This window comes from Triticum aestivum, chromosome 5B (assembly GCF_018294505.1).
Source record: "Triticum aestivum cultivar Chinese Spring chromosome 5B, IWGSC CS RefSeq v2.1, whole genome shotgun sequence".
NCBI classification, from domain to species: Eukaryota; Viridiplantae; Streptophyta; class Magnoliopsida; order Poales; family Poaceae; genus Triticum; species Triticum aestivum.
The window spans coordinates 7600889-7615448 of record NC_057807.1 but is presented as its reverse complement, the minus strand read 5'-3'; positions in this window follow the sequence as shown (position 1 = coordinate 7615448).

The following is a 14560-nucleotide window of genomic DNA, read 5'->3' as shown; positions in this document are numbered from 1 at the left end:
GGGATTGACAACTCCTTTAACACGTCGGGTTGCGAGTATTTGTTATTTGTGTGCAGGTGTTGTTTACGTAGTGTTGCTTGGTTCTCCTACTGGTTCGATAACCTTGGTCTCATCACTGAGTGAAATATCTACCATCGTTGTGCTGCATCATCCCTTCCTCTTTGGAAAAATATCGACATAGTCTAGCAGACATCAAGCTTTTACCTTTTGTCGGCCAAATAGATGGAGGACTCGGTTTCAATTTGATTAAGCGGTGTGTGTCTCTCTCTCTCTCTCTCTCTCTCTCTCTCTCTCTCTATATATATATATATATATATATATATATATATATATATATATATATATATATGGTCTCGGCTCGCAATAAATGAGAAACGGCATGATTTATGGGATTAGTTGGAGATGGATAACACATGCACCCGTTGGATGAAAAGGCAAATGAATGGCGATGCAATAGTCTGATGGAAAGAACCCATCAGACATTTGAGAGGAAGCGTTTGCCAATGTTGGAATGTCGATTTTGTCTGGATCTAGATGTGGATCCTCCCTTTTAGTTACAAGTACCTTGACGACAGCACCCCCTTTAGGTCGTGTTCTCTAGGGAAGATTTAGGGCTAGTTTTTTTTTTTTTTTGCGGGTAAGATTTAGGGCTAGTTTGGTATGCGTCCTCACTATTTTTAGCCTGGCCTGGAGCATGCCTGAAAGTTGCCTGAGATTCGTTTGGTTGCTGCCTGGAAAAGCCTGAACTTGCCTGGTATGTAGGAGCCTGGAAAGTCATTAGCCTGGCTAGAGAGCCAGACAAGTAGTTAGCCTGACCCAGGCGTATAGAAAGGGTAGCCTGGTGCTAGCCTGGGGATGCTAACTGCATTTTTTATTTGCTGCTGATGGATGAAGTCACGGGTCAGTACTTTTCTATAGACTGACAAAAGTAAATGATCGCTGGGAACCCCAGGACACTAGCCAAACACACCTATGCAGGCAAGCCTGACCAGGCACATTTTTTCAATTCTCCAGGCCGAGGCCAGGCATCGTTTTTCACCAGGCAGGGAGGCGAGGACTTCAACCAAACTAGCCCTTAGTCCGGTCTAGCCCAACATCGGATCGGATACACACACCAAATGCGCGGCTGCTATATCTCGCCTACTGCGAGATCGGATACACATCAAATACGCAGCCGCTATACCCACTCGCCTGCCCGAGAAGCCCACCGGAGTGCCAGAATCCCGGCATAGCCTAACACCCAGCCGTGGTGTCGGGGAAGAGGAGAGGAGGAGGGAGGAGAGATAGGGACCCAACAGGTGGGCCCCAACCCCACCTATCGGCGAAATAAGCCAGGCCAGTCCATCATTCATGTCGATACCATTAACCCTTTGTCTACTGACTAGTACGTGGCCATTTCCCCTTTTTGTCATGTGCCTTGTCCTCCTCTTGTGCATCGCGAGCCCTTGCAAGCTTTCTTACCGTCTCTTCTTCACGAGCCTCCTTCTCTTTGCATGCCCTCTCCTCATCACGCTTCTTGCGCTCCTTCTCCTTCTCACGACGCTCCCTGTCCTCCTCCCGTGCGAAGGCTTCCTTGAACATGTGTTGCCTCCATATTCAATCTCGATATTAGTCCTCTTGGACATCTTTTGGTACTTCATGATCTATCCAAGTGAAGTACTTGCAGAGTGGAGGAGGCGACTACATCAAGGTCATGTTTGTATTAGTAATATGAGTTGAAACAAATTGAAATTATTGGATGTCACATCTAGCATACCGATGGTAGGTCATATGCGTTAGTTGGCCTTGCACGATCATGTGCATAGTTGAGACACACACAAAATCTTCTACCTTATGCCCATGACTTTTCGGTTAGTGGACACCTTCACCTTGCAAACATCACCACATGAACATGCTTGTGTGGGCACATCCTTCTCCTTCTTCTTGTCCAACCTGGCCTCCCTCCACGTCTTTGGTATGTCCTCTCGGCTGGCGCACGGTGGCCTCGTCATGGAACCGGGTGAAGCCCTGCGTACTACAAGAGGAACAATTGTTAGCAAAAGACACGAACAAAGTAAATCTGTAAATACAATAAAACAAGAAATGCTAGGAATTGTATGAAGACATAGTGTACCATTCTTATTCTATCAACCATCTAGATTAAGCAAATGACCGAATGACGATCCATTATCAACTCGTCCTCTATGACCACCACCACCTCTAACATTTGTGCTTCCTCTACGGCCACCAACACCACCTCTAGCACTTGTTGTTCCTCTACGGCCACCATCATCACTTCTTCCACCTCGTTCACCACCCGAACCTCCTCCACGGCTAGTCCTTCCTCTACGGCCACCACCATCACTTCTTCCCCTTGTTCACCACCGCAACATCCTCCACAACTAGTCCTTCGTCTAGCACTTGTGCTAGGAATGCCCCCCTTCGATGTTTTCATTTTCTTGCATGTCGGCGCATTGAGTCCTCTAGCATCGCAACCCCCACAATTGATAGTCTCAGGAGCCTCCATGAAATGACCGCTACCAAATTGCGTCATGCTAGTGTATCCAGACAGGTCATCCATATCACCCCTGAACCTCTTAGTTCTCCTTCTACCCTTGGTCTCCACCTTCAGGAGAGGGTCTATCTTAATATGGGGGCCATGATACTCAGGCCACTGTGATTGGTCGAAGAAAGGGTGAAATCGAGGCGCCCATGTCAACCTAGTGCTAATAAAAGGGCATGAGGATATATGTTGCACATATTACTAAATAGTAAAACTGAGCCAATGCGATGTCAAAGTGGTCGCACCAATGCGCAATAGTTGCTCTCCTTGAAGCCAATTAATTTGATACTTCACAAAATTACAGCTGTTTGATCTTGACAATAGCCTTTCCACATAAAACTTTATGAAAATTACCCATCTTTGTCATTATATAAATAAGTAATCCCTATGTATCAAAATATAAGACATTTTTTACATTCTCATGGTGTCAAAACGTCTTATATTTTGATAGGGAGGGAGTAGTAACCAAGGACATGTTCTGTTCTGCTCTAAAATATAGGTTATTCTCTAAGATAAGCTGCTTTTACGATCCATACGCACCATCATTAAGTTTTTGCCTAAGAACACACACACACAGTTTGAAGTATTGTTTTTCTCTACTTTTCCACTGGTCTACATCAAAGAAAGGTGCCCGGTGTGGCTTATAGTTGATTGCTCATTTGATCTTTACATCCCAATTTTGCAGATAACAAGTGTAATTTAGAGATAAATTACGAGCAATTCGTCTATATGCATCCAAACAGTAGCACCTGGTTGGTTGATGTCTTCCTCAATCAGCGCTAGAAGTTTTGGAGGAAGTTGGAAAAATATTTTGTTTTTTATCTCCACGGGAATATAGAAACTATCATGTATGTCTAAATAAATGAACCTTTATGTCATTTTTCTGAATAACCAACCTCTATGTCTTTGGTCAAATATGAAATGTCGTGTAAAGACCATTTTTTAGCATGTAATCATTAAGGGCATGTACAATGGTTGATAAGATAGTTTTATCTTAAGTCTTGCATGTAATTTAGAAATTAAAAAAAGATGTCTATAATGGATCATCTCTTAGCCTTATCTTTAATAACTAGTTATTCCTAAAAATATGATGAGACATATTGTGCTAAGAGATCATCTCTCGTCTTCTCGTATTTAAGAGAAGACAAGCCTTTTCTTATGAGTTCTCTCTCCCCCACCTCACCATTTATCCTACGTGGCAGTTCTAAAATAGCACCATTGTACATGCCTAAAAGAAGTACTTCTCAATTAGTAATTTCAAGGAACTCTCTGACCTGAGAGTAGCTGAGAAAGAGGCAAAAATAAACTACTTATTTTGGGTTGTGGCCCGAGAGCGGGCGCGTGTAAGAAATTTCCAATTCCAGCATAGCGCGACCAAAACCTGGTGTCACATGAGGGAAGCCTATACACGGGCTGGCATAATAGGAAGTTCTTTGAGTGTTGTTTCTGTACGGATGTTGGTTCGTTCAGTTTTTTCTGTTTTTTTACTTTTTTGTGAGGTTGTTTCTTTTTTTACTTTTATTTATATTTCCAAATATTATAAATATTTATATAATTATGAAAGTTTGCCACTCTTTTTTGAAAATGTTTTCTGTAGATTAAAAATGTTCTTGAAAAGTAATAAGTGTCTTCTCAATTTAATAAAAAAATCGCACCATGCAACAAAATGCCTGTGACATTTAGAAAAATGTTCACACATTTAAAAAGATGTTCATAATTTTTATAATAAAATATCAATGAGATGTAAAAAAATGTGCAACTAATTTAATGTCCCTACCATTTTCTAAAATGTTAATATGTTTAAAACTGTGCTCATGACATTTTTTAACTTGTCCATAAAATTTAAATTATGTTCACGTAATTTGTAAATATTTTTTGTACCAGTCAAAAAAGTATTCATGAACCAAAAACATTTCACGTGTTTAATAATATGTATACGGCATTTTACGAACTTTCCATGCAATGTTAAATTTATTTATTTTGCGGAATTTGCAGAACATATGATAACATATAAAAGATGCCCATGGCATTAAAGAAGTTCCTAATACTAAGAAAATGTTAGTACGTTTTAAAAATCTGATCATGGGAATTTCAAAAAATGTTCAACCTGTGTTTAAAATTGTGCAGCATGTATTGAACAAATGTTTAATGGTCATTTGACAAATGTTCAACTTGTAATTTTATCAAGTTTAATCATGTATTTAAAAATTGTTTAATGTGTATCTTAAAAATGTTCAACATATACAAAAAGACATTCAACACATATAAAAAAAGTTGACAGGTACTTGAACAGAAAAAGAAGAATAAAATTCTAAAAAGAAAACAGAAAGCAGAAAAACCAAATAAAAACCGGTAAAGGGAAAACACACCCTCTATAACACTATGCTCCCCAGTTTTAAAGAGCCCATATTCAACTGGGGTCACCCGATTTTGACCAGGTCAAAAATTTCTTAAATATTTCTCATTCAATTCTTTTATAACATACACTATGCTTCCTAATTTTTAAAGCTTCAAAATTCATTGAAATCTACAATTTAGAATTGGGTCACTCGATTTTGACCGGGCCAACAATTTCTCAATCAGCACTCCCATTTAATTCTTTTAATTCACTATGTTTCCTAATTTGAAAACTCTTTCAGCTTTGAATTTGGTTTACGATTTTCACCATGACCAGCCAACAATTTTACAAATCAATCAGTAGCAGCCAGCCTGTAAAAATCTATCAATCCCACGCGCCCTCCCACCACCTAGAAAAAAGAAGTGCCGCCAGGTGATAGGATAGCACCAATATATTACATGCAACCACCGATGCAAAATTTCCCCACATAAATATAAGTTCGCAGCGGATAACACAGAATCGCACTAAATAACCGCATTATAAATAGAATAAAATACGCTCTATCATCTCTCCCGCCCGCCAAAATAAATATTCTATCAATTCCAAAACATAAGGGGTATTAGTTTTTTGAAAAGTCAAATTTCTATAACTTTGGCCAAATTCAGAGCAAAAATATCGACATCCACAATATTAACTAAAAAAATATGGAAAATCATTTCTTGATGAATCTAATCATATCAATTTGATATTATGGATTTGATATATGTCTCTACAAATTTAATCAAACTTTAAAGGTTTGCCTTTCATACACCTTATATTTTGAAACAAAGCGAGTAATTATTTTTAAGAAATCCAACAACATCAACGGAGCAGCAAAGCACACCCAACTGCTCTAGTACAAAGAAGAAACTAGGTGGAACTTCTCCTAAAGTGATGGAAGGTTCCATAAACCAGTCCATAAAAACTTCCCAAAACTGCTCGTTAAACTTTTTTAGAAATTTTGACAAAAAATTCTAATTCTAAACTTTTTCTGAATTCCCATTTTTTCGAATTTACGATCATTTTTACAAATCTCTGAACAAAATTTGAAAATGGGGGAAAAACTAAAATTTGCAACTACGAACATTTTTGAAAAATAAAATAAACTTGAAGAAAAAGGGAAATAGAAAAATAAGAAAAAAAACTAATGAGAAAAGGAAAAGGAAAAATAAAAAACCGAAAGACAAATACGCAGGAAAAAGGAACGGTTGTCCAGCGCCTGTCTGGTTTCTCGCATCGCCATCACACGCTTGATAAGCGAACTGGCCTCACGCACAAGCTAGTGTGGGTTGGCCCATCAATGGGACAAGCTCGTTCGTCAACAGTTCATGAATTTCAAAATAGTTCATGAAGTTGAATCTGTTCATGTATTTGAAATTATAATCATGGATTTGGGAAATGTTCATGAAATTAACCTCGATTATTATTTGTGATGTTTTAAAAAGCTGCCAAATTTAAAAAACATGAAAACTAATATTAGTAAGAAAAAGAGACTAGTCCCAAAAAACTTGAGGTTCCTAAAACTGGTGATGTGAGAGACCTTGATTGGGCCGGCCCAATTATGTTGCCAAAGGAGCTTGCTTGCGTGGGCGCCAGTTGCCGATAATGAATGAACTGACGGCTTCAGCGGTAAATAGGATTTGGCACAAGGAGCGGCAAAAATACGGTCTTCCCATGTAAGCGATGGCCCTGCTCTCAAGTGGGCTTACCAATTTGCGTGTCTACACAATGGATCATTGCTTTGTCTGTGCGACAGCTATGTATCACCCGTAGTGATTCCCAAAGTTTACGAAACAAATACGAAGAAACTCGATACTCTCAGGTCTAAGAAATTATACAAACGTTTAACTTTCTCTGTGTTATAAACCATTAACTCGTGACGAATGGATCTCATAGCATAACAATAATTGGGTCAGTTCAACACATTTTTTCTTCTAACATTGCGTCCTCAAAGTTCCAGGCATACTCATGCTCATGACCAGGAAAAATAGAACCATCATGCAACAGTTGAGCTAGTCTTAGAGGCCAGACTAGGAATACATTTTACTGTTTATTATTTCACATGTGCATATGAGTTTTCCTACGAGCCTCGTGGTTATTGCAGACTCGAGAACCATACTAGTTATAACATGGAATATAAACATAATATGAACATGAAAATAAATAATAATAATAATAATAATAATAATAATAACAACATTTATTATTGCCTCTAGAGCATATTTTCCATAATGAATGTGTTGCCACACAAGAAAGAATCGGGTCTGGATTGATGATATACGTGATAGAATTGGGTAGCACTGACTTAAGAGAAGCTTTATCCAATATCCCCTGAGATGGTTTGGACATATGCAACATAGGAACCGAAAAAGCGCCAGTGCATAACAGACGGTTGAAGCGTGCCGATAATGCAAGAGAGGTCAGGGGTAGACAAAACTTGACATGAGAGGAGTCCATAAAGAGATTTAAGGACTGAATATCACCAAAAATAGCCATGGACAGGGGTACGTGACGTTCTGTAATCTACATGTTCTAGCAATAACATGGTTTGCTCCTTTATGCCCACATGTATACAAAAGATTCTAGGCATTTTTTTATATTTTACCCAAATCATTATGATCTCACACGATGGCCAACAACCTTCGCTGCTTTTGAATTAGTGTGAATGATGAACATTTTAATTTCCAAATATATAGTGCATTTAACATCCCTTTGGTTATATTAACATAGAATATAGTCACAAGCCTGAGAGAAGACATAAGAAGTGGGCGGCTTAAATATGGATGGCATAAAAGTTAGCATATGTTGTGTGTGTTTCTGACAAATTTCCGTTCCTGTCATTTTTTCATTGAATTTGTAAGTACGTGCTAAAAATCGTATAGAAATGATTCAGCCTTCAATACTTTTTAAGCTACGATAAGTTATCCATGCATCCTAGTGAGATAGACAAACTGACTCCTAATGAAAAGGGAACTGAGACGTTACATGAGTGGCCCAGTTATATAAAGAGAACATGAAACATCAAGGTATACATTGCTGTCTGGGCATTCTCTTATAATATTCCATTCTCTTATAATATTCCCATATCAATATGATCTCACACCCCTTTGATTAGGATCGCACATATGACCGATAGGTTAAGATTTATTTTCTCGACTCCTCAATCGACCTAATGTTTATCATTGCAAAACTTCAGTCACTTTTAGGATGACACTTAACTTATCCAGCATAGTAATTCCATGGATTATATATTTCTATTCAGAGTCCGTTGCCAGCCTTTAATTCCACTGACACTGCTACATTCAGGGAATAACAGCGCCAGAAAAACTAAGTGCAACCATAATATACAAAACTGCACAGATGGGAGATGCTCCCTCAATTCATCCTTACTGTTTACTATGATAATCCAACTATACACTTTGGTTTCTCTGAAATGAGTCTGGCATATTCATGCATGGGTATAGACCCACCATGCATTCTATTATGCTACTTATATGTAATGGATATTTTGAAACTATACAACATACTTAAGTACAATAAATTATATTATTTTCAATTCCAGTTTGTCATTTCATTACCAATGTTCATATTCCTACAAAATAAAAAAAATCTCACTTAAATATTTTGCAACCAATTCCCGCAGCAACGCGCGGGGTATCATCTAGTTTTCCATATTGAATGTGTTGCCACACAAGAAAGAATCAGGTCTAGATTGATGATATACGTGATAGAGTTGGGTAGCACTGACTTAAGAGAAGCTTTATCCAATATCCCCTGAGATGGTTTGGACATATGCAACATAGGACCCGAAAAAGCGCCAGTGCATAACAGACGGTTAAAGCGTGCCGATAATGCAAGAGAGGTCAGGGGCAGACAAAACTTGACATGAGAGGAGCCCATAAAGAGATTTAAGGACTGAATATCACCAAAAAATAGCCATGGACAGGGGTACATGAAAGTTAGCTATCCACGTGCCAGAACCATGACTTAGTTTTGAGATTTTATTGGTTTCAACTGTAGTCTACGCCAATTTGTTTGGGACTGACAGAACTTTATTATTGTTTCTCTCTTTCATTTTTTTGTTTTTATTTATTTTCCAAAAAACACACAACAATTTCAAAAATACAGTTTTTGAAAATACATCAAAATTCTTATTTGAATGTGTGGACACTTTAACAAAACTACATCAATTTTTTTAATGTGTAAACAATTTATTAATTACATGAATGTTTTTAATAGAGAAGATGAACATTTTTCAATTAAGCAATGTTTTTTTCTAAATGCATGATGAACAACGTTTAGAATACAGAATGAATAATTTTCTAATTTGGGCCCCCCTCGTCCATGGAGCCCCATATTTCTCCACTTTGTGGGGGTTTCCCTCCATCGTGGAGGCCCCAGCAAGCTTCCACCAATTGTGGACTGCCCCCATAACGGGATCCACCAAAAAATAGCTCCCTACGAAACGAGTGATTTTGCCCCTCTGCAGGAACATGGTGTTTTTCAAGCACATTCTCTCTGGAAAAATTCTCAAAAGTTCCCCATGCGCAATAATAATTTTAATGCACACCATTTTCCCCTAAAATGCACAATAATACTTTTTAATACACAATGTTTTTTTTTACTCTAGAAAAAACACAAAATATTTTTTTGGAGCACCCAATGAATTTTTTTAATGCGTGATGACCAATATACGTATAAGAACTTTTTTGGATACGATAACCATTTTTTGTAATACACATCAACAATCGTGCAAAAAGAAGAATACACCTTATGTCCACATACATTTCTTTGATATAGTAAGTATTTTTTTTTCAAAACACGTTATATTGGTGTATTTTACCAAAAATAACAGGGAAACGACGACAGAAATGTAAACGGAAACGGGAGAGGAAAAAGGAAAGGAAAGCTAAGAAGAATTATTAGCGTTCTGTGCGTTCCAAGGGTACACGGGCCAGACGCACTGAGCGATGGGCTAGCCATTCGAGCTTGCGAGGCCCAGTCCGAGGGTATGTCGTGGAGGCCCACTCACCTTGGCAGAGCAGAGAGGTGATGGGCAGAGAGGTCGGCGGCGGCCTGGGCGCCGGCGATGGGCAGGGCAGGCGGCGGTGGCGGCGGCGGGATTACGCAGCGATCGTCCACGGAGACTTACGCAGGATCGAGAGGCACTTTCTCTCGGGAGCGCCGGAGGGCATCTCATCCGCGGCGGCGCGGCGAGTTGATCGAGGTTAGGCTTCTTTCTCGTGCCTCCTCCTGACTGTTCCCACTGCGAGGTTTCTCTCAAGACTGACGACGCCAGTCAACAGTAGTACAGTACTTTATTATTAGGTGACCTGGCTGATGATGAGCAGAAATATGTCTCTGTTGATAGGGGGGAAAGGCTGATGATTCATACTGTAATAGGGTCGTTCGTGGTTGGTTCCATGCATCTGGATCCGGATAGATGGATGGAGCAATCCAAATGCGCTCTGATAAACTCTGAACCGCAGATCATGATCAAGAGAAGTTCAGCAGAAATCTAGCTACTATGACCAGTGCGATGTAAGTCACTCCTCCTGATCAGATTATGTATACTCCATGTTTTTTTTTTTTTTGCCTCCATGCTGCATCTTGAATGCTGCAGTGCAGCATGATCTTGTTTTAACATTCTAGTATTTTGCCTTGAAAAGGAACAGAAGAACAACAAATATATTGATAATAACAAAAATAAACTAAAGAAGAACAGTGAGGTGTGGGCGTTCTAGGTTTAGTGGGCTGCAAGGCTAGCTAAAATCCTGGCCCATGCCTGCCTCTCTCTCTCTCTCATGCACCATCATCACAATCTGCACCCATCTCATTTCCTTTTCCCTTTTCCCTGTGATCGAAAGAGAAGGAAGATGCAGCAAGATTGCAAGCCAATTATTGGGGGATCGGAAGGCAATCACGGACCACACAGGCTTTCTCCACGCGCTTATCGCTTCCCGCCCGCCCGTCGCCGGATGCCATGGTCCATGGCTGCCCGCAATAATGTTCCCACCATGCCTAGCCCCCTTCTTACTGCTTTGCTTAGCCAGGCATCATAATTAAGGGCCACGACAAAATCAAAACTATTTCGTTTTGTTTTGGGGGGTATAAGCATATATATATATATATATATATATATATATATATATATATATATATATATATATATATATATATATATATATATATATATATATATATCCTGATGAGAAAATCGACGCATATACAAGCTGTAGGGATTTGTGGACAGCGTTAATTCATATGTATTTGTGACCCTTTTTGTTCGAATACGGGGATGCATGCCGACTTCACTGTACCCTGATACTTGCACCTCAACAAAATCCACATTTAAGCAGTGTACCAGTCATTATACTTGCTGTACTTGTGATAGGGTTTGTGCGAAGACAAATCTATCCTCACAAATAGTAGTAACTAGAGACCGTCCTCAATTAGTCCTTGTTGAAAAGAAATGAAGATAAAGGCAAAAAAAAAAAGAGGAGATCATCTTTCTATGGCCCAAAATGAGTGGACAAATCATCTCATCTGTGATCATGTGCATATCCATTCGTGTACGTACGACCGATCGGTCGATCGAGCTCGTGCGTCATAATAAATTGCGCGATCAACAACTTGACCTGAAACTACTGTTGCAAAGTCAATAATGATAGAAAAAAAGAGAGGGTGCGGTGACCAAAAGGCTATGCAATGCAACTATGCAAGCAAGGCAAGCATCTTTGTCACGAGGGGAAATGGCATGGCATGGCAGCCTCTCCAACCCCTAACGGCCTGAAATTAAAACGCTACCAAGTACGGTTGAGGGGTCATTATCCCTCCCTCCCTCCCTCAGTCCACGCTGCTACAATACAATGCGTACGCCCGCGTTTAATTAATTAATTAAATATACGGATATATTAATCCTTGCTTGTGTGGTCACGGAGCCTGACGATTGCATAGTACCAGCAGCTTGATTATCCCTGCTGGATCAAATATGAAATGATTAGGGTTGTTTGTTTGAGTGATGATGCGTAGGTTAGCAGGTAGGGTGTGCAACGCTACAAAATATGAGGTTTATCCAGTTAGTTGCTTGCAAGTGTTGGTTTGAAGGTGTATTAATTAATTATTCCTATGAAGAAGAATCATACATCTACGTCTGCAGATCGGCTCATGGTTTGAGACCAGAAAAGTCTACACCTTTTGAATTTGAAGGATGTATGTGTCATGTATGTTTATATGTATGTATATGGACATAGAAATCAATAATATGTAGAATAGTTTTTACAAGTTAATTAGAAAGATGAGTCATGCTTCTGGCAAGTGGTGATATTAGTCTAGAGTTTAGCCTCCACTGAGACATACTTTAATTTGGCGAGAAGTTTCAAAATCCAGCACCTAGCTAGGCACTATATATATAATGTAATATATATGGTAGCATAGATGCAAGAAGAAGCCTGCACCCATCATGGACAAATGGACCCTAATGAACCTAGCTAGCATTCATTTCAAAAAAAAAAACCTAGCTAGCATCCAAAACCAATGAGAGAGGAGCAGCATGTATATGAGCATGAGCATGTCCAATATTAGATGCTTGCAGAACTGGACAGCCCCTGCAAAAATACAAGACATCATTCACATAAATCTAATCCAGGGCCGGCCTCAGTTTGGTATTTGAGTGTTTGGCAGTAAGATAACCCAGTGAAGTCTAAATCCATTAATCATTGCTAGATAGATGAAATTCCATTTTTAAAATCCTCTCATCCTAAGACTAATAGTTTGCTGTGCAGTGCAGCTACAGGGATGCCCTGTCCATTTGTCCCTCCACAACTAGGTGCTAGAGTGCCACTGTTGATGCACTGAACCTATCCTTGCACTGTTCTTGCTCAACCCTATGCCTGCCAGTGTGGCCATCCTCTAGGGTTCTAGCTAGCTGGCTGGGTGGCCAGTTTAATCTGGGAGGCCCATTGATTGTGTGTGTGTGTCAATGGAGCTAGCCAAGCCATCTCTGCATCATCAGCAGCACTTTTTTCCTGCCCTGCTTCCACCTTTCAGTACTAGGTTTTGGAGGCACATGTTGTAATGGTGGTCAGATTGCAGTTGATAGCTGCAGCTCCTACCTCTATGTATCTGTACCTTGCCTTCTTAACAGAATGGTGCCATCATCAGAACAAAGCTGCTGCAAATGCATGCCTTTTTTTTACAAGTGCATCTACTGCACCTTCTGATCCATTCAGAGTTATCATAAATATATTTCCAGGTTTTTTTCTGTTTCCCTGTAAAGGCTTTGCTTCTGGACTCAATGCACATTCATTAGTCATAAGAGATAAATACTAGTCTGTCAAAGGCATCAATCATTTTCTTTGTTATTCTGAATAAAACAAATTGAGAAATTCAGTGGAACTGGAGGCCATTCAAAGTTGTCAACTGAAATAGAGGCGTTTAAATACCAAGTGGAGTTGATCAAGCCTGCATTCCGGTGCCCTGTTCCCCCGGTTTTTGTCTTGTTGAATGTCCTTGTCCAATCCTAAAAAATGCACATACACATAGAACTCAACCAATCTTCTCCAGAGTTGTATATATCCTGTGGTAGGCCCCAAATGTATGCAATAACCAGCAGATAATTTCCCCTCCAAAAAGGCTATGGGGGTTACTCATGGCACTAGGGCACAGACAGAGGGCAGGACCAATGTGCAAATTTGTTGAGAAGTAAATGTTGACAGGGCAGAACAATAGTGCCACCCCTCTCCTCCTTGGTGTATATGCCCACAGTGTACTTGTCACTGGAAAAAAGGCCAGGGGTCCTAGTAGCATCTAGCTAGGGTTCCAGAGGAGGGAAGCCTTTGACCATTGTAAAAGTGCAGACGGCCTCTGCTCTGCTGCTTGTCCTTGACATGCACAGCTACCATTAGTACTGTTGTGATGGTGAAATTCCCTTGTTAAATAATGGTATGATGCTACAGTGGTACCAACATGAGAGTGCATATATTTATAGCCCAGCTAAAGTGATGTGTTTGCTCCAAAAAAGAAAGAAAGGGGAGACAGAGAGAGAGAGAGAGATGCTTAGTCATGGGTCATTGTTTCTTGGGGATCATGGACATATGACTGATATGAACAAGGATAGCTCTGCCCACAATCATCCCTGTGATGTCTCAGTTGATTGCGTAGTTTGCACGGATCGGTCCATCACCGTCGTTGATGCCCAAGGGTTGCCGAAGAACTTGTCGTGTTAGTCTCTTTCCATAGGCAACTTTCCGGTGCATTTTTTGCGCCCAAAATGTATCCTGGGATCGACAGGGACGCCGAATTGTTAGGTCGGTTTCGGTTATGATTACTGACATATACGCGCACCGTGATATGTACTGCGGCTAGCTGTTTTTACGTCTGAAAACCAAGTTATGGACAGACCGAATGTTCTTGACTCTTCATAACAAGTCTTCTGATGCTCCTCTGTTCTCACAGGTATTTCCAGGGATACACAGAAAGTAGATGGTGACTATGTCTAAGTATGGAAATTTTGCTTTCCGGCAAAGCTAAACAAACAAAATTATTGTTTTATCAGATGCTCAGCATCCATTTGTAGATGCCAAAAGTTAACTAGTGCAATGGATGGATGACTTGTCAAAATCTTGAACTAAATCAAACTG